Source organism: Eulemur rufifrons, chromosome 9 (assembly GCF_041146395.1).
Source record: "Eulemur rufifrons isolate Redbay chromosome 9, OSU_ERuf_1, whole genome shotgun sequence".
Lineage (NCBI taxonomy): Eukaryota > Metazoa > Chordata > Mammalia > Primates > Lemuridae > Eulemur > Eulemur rufifrons.
In genome coordinates, this window is record NC_090991.1 from 13,961,182 (window position 1) to 13,964,772 (window position 3,591).

At 36.6% G+C, this 3,591-nt stretch overlaps 1 pseudogene; it reads left to right on the forward strand.

The window, feature by feature from the left end:
* The first annotated feature begins 279 nt into the window (after positions 1-279).
* On the forward strand, positions 280-1,205 carry LOC138392598 (olfactory receptor 1A1-like; annotated as a pseudogene).
* The last annotated feature ends 2,386 nt before the right edge of the window (positions 1,206-3,591 follow it).

The following is a 3,591-nucleotide window of genomic DNA, read 5'->3' on the forward strand; positions in this document are numbered from 1 at the left end:
ATTGCAGGTGTTTGGGGGTGGTGCTGGGGTTCAGGAGGATGAGCACTCTAAGTTACAGATTGTTCCTTTCTTAGGCATAAGTCTCCAGGGCTAGCTGTCAATTAGTTTCAGTTATCAACCAGAATTTCCCAATGAAATTGGGAAATTACTGTGGATTTAGTAAAAATAGATATAGACATATCTGATCCCCAGAGTCAAAAGTGATGGGTAAGAAAGATCATTACACAAAATAATTTACTAATAATTCTGGACTCTCTCCCCTTTCCTGCTGAAGAATCCATGAGAGAAGTAAATCAATCATCAACTCTGGAATTCATCCTCCTGGGAGTTAATGGTCAACAGGAACAAGATTTCTTCTTTGTCTTCTTCTTATTTGTTTACCCCATCACACTGATTGGAAACGTGCTCATCATCTTGGCCATTCACTCTGACATTCACCTTCACACCCTCATGTATTTTTTCCTTGCCAGCCTCTCTTTGGTTAACATCTTTTTCTCATCTGTAAGCATCCCTAAGATGATAGCCAGCCATCTCTTGGGCAGCAAAATCATCTCCTTTGGAGGATGCCTAACACAGATGTATTTCATGCTTGCCATGGCTAACACAGACAGCTACATCTTGGCTGTGATGGCCTATGATCGAGCTGTGGCCATCAGCCACCCACTTCACTACACAACAATTGTGAGTCCAAAGTCTTGTGTCCTGCTAGTTGTTGGGTCTTGGATGGTTGGAAACGCCAATTCCCTCCCCTACACTCTGCTCACAGCTAGTCTGTCCTTCTGTGGCAACCACGAAGTGGCCGACTTCTTCTGTGACATTGCCTCTTTGCTCAAGCTGTCCTGTTCTCACATCCACTTTAACGTGAAATGATGTACCTGGGGGTTGGTGTTTTCTCTGTGCCATTGGTGTGTATTGTTATCTCTTATATTTGGGTTTTTTCCACAGTATTGAGGGTTCCATCCACCAAGGGTGTGCTCAAAGCCTTCTCCACCTGTGGTTCTCACCTCACAGTTGTTTCTTTGTATTATGGGACAGTCATGGGCATGTATTTACGTCCTCTGACTAGGTACAGTCTAAAGGATGCAGTGATCACTGTGATGTACATCGCAATGACCCCAATGTTAAATCCTTTCATCTATAGTCTGAGAAATCGGGACATGAAGGCTGCCCGGTGGAAACTCTTCAGCAAGAGAGTCTCCTCATGATCCATGTGAGGGCATGCGTTGGAGACTGCGACATGCACTTGAAAGTCCACCCTCAACGTAATTCCCCTCCAGGAAGCCACCTTTGCTCTTTCCAGCCAGAAAATTCTTCTCAGAAATCTTGTAACAAATTGATGAGATATTTCGTGAGATTATCACTTTTAACACATTTTTGCTCCTTTTGGCAGAGTGGCCACATAAGAATATTGGGTACATGTGCCAGCTCTTCTAGTGACTAACAGAATAAAATTTGGAAAGTCTGAAGCTCATGTACATACTAGAATAATAATACCTGCCCTATCTCTATCCTTGGGTTTGAGGATCACAATAGCTCATGCTTTAAATGCTATGAATCACTATACAAAAGTCAATTTGTATTGGACTATTATGTTTAATCACCCCTATTTTGTGTCAAATTATGAAGGCAAGAGCTGTCTTAACATACCACACTGTATATCTCACAATCTTGATCATATAAGATGCATACAATAATTATTGGTGGAAGTGGAATAAACATATGAAAATATTCATATTTGAAATGGAATTTGTTAGTGATTAGGCATAATCAGATGGGACATTATTTCCCCATACATTATTAGAGAGCTGGTAGATCTTCTAGGATCAGTTAGAATCCATTCTGTAAACAGAAATCATACCCAGTATTTTTAAACAAAAAGATTTAAAACAGAGAATTCGGTACTTAGTTGTACTCTGAAACAGACTAAAGGTGAAAAAGTTCTGCTGTAACTCAAAAGTTATTAACTGTAGTAATAAGTTACTTCTACTAGGACTAGGGGAACAAAAAGGGAAGAGTGGTGTTATCAGAACCTAGGAGTTCAGAGGAGGGATGACCACATATCTGATCCTCAAATCTCCGAGGGGAGCTGCTAAACAGCTGCCATTGGGTCATTATTTAGTGAGGCGACCCAAACTTTTATTTTTGAGGGATCTGAAACCTCCATAGTACTACTTTTTTATTTTTGTTACTGTTTTGTTAATCTTTGCTATTGGGCATGGGAATAAAGAAGCTCCCCAGACATAGTTGTGATCCTTGCCCCTCATTGTGTAGCAGCGACACAATGTGCTTGGTAATTGGGATCAGTCACTCAAACCAGTGGGAAAATACCTTTTTTCTCCCTGAATGATCCACAGAGAAATGCTATAATTTGGTTGATCTTAGCAGCATAGTTTTAAATTTTAAAAAATGTATATTCCTAAGATTATTACTAGTAAACTTTTATAAGGTTATAAACACCTAACACAGCTTTTTAGAAAAACACTTACTGGTGCTGACTCGGGAAAGGGGGGGTGGGGAAAAAAATATGAAACTATTGTTTTTAACTTGCACTGTTCACTTAATAATTTATCATGAATATTTCCCATATTATTTCATATCATTGTACAAGAAATAATGTATACATTATGAGGACATACTGTATCTAACAAGATATACTGTTAGACTCTTTGATTCTGTAAAATTAAATTAAAAAAAAAAGATGTAAACACAAATGGAAAAAAAATGATAAATTAAAAAAATAAAAAAAATAAAAAAAAATAAAGATAAATTATTAAAGGATTTGGGGAAAAACTCCATATTTTAATTTTACACTACTCTAATTGACTGACATGAAAGGTGAGAAATTTAGTATTGTTAACTTCTTTGTACTTCTCTTTCCCCTGCCAATTTTGATATTAAAGTATTTTTATTTGTCAAAAAAAAAAAAAGAAAGAAAAACACTTACTGGGATAGATACCATAAAAGTGCATTAAAAACAAAAGCGAGGGGAGGATGAATATAGGTTCAAGATGAGAGGATTTTCATAAGAGTAGACATAAGGGAATGAAAATGGGGCTACAATTAGTTGATATAGGCTATTACTAAAATTCTAATTTTCAGGTTGGATGGTGGATCAATGGGTGTTAACAATGTATCCTTATGAATAGATCAACAGATTGATGATTGATGATAGATAGATATACACAGGTAATGAATAAAAGCTCTACATGAAACAATGATAAGAATTAGTCTTGAGCCAAGGATTAGATAACTAGAAAACGGTAAGGGAAGAGCATGAAGTAATGAGTCCAAGAATTTAATTAGGCATTTCATGGAGCAATCTGAAGAAGAGAAAGTGATGATACAGACAAACAATATAGACGAAAAGGTAGGTGATGTGGAAATAGAAACAATATAATATAGTAATATGATAGTAGTAATTAAAAAAATATCTTCAGAGTTAAGGATGATGCACTAAAGTGAAAAGGATACATTTAATAAAATATTGACTACGACAGTAATTTTTTAATTAGCTCTGTTTGGGGCATATTATCAAGGTTTCCTATGGGACACTTTCATGTAGGTATTTGATAAATTGTAGGATTATGATAT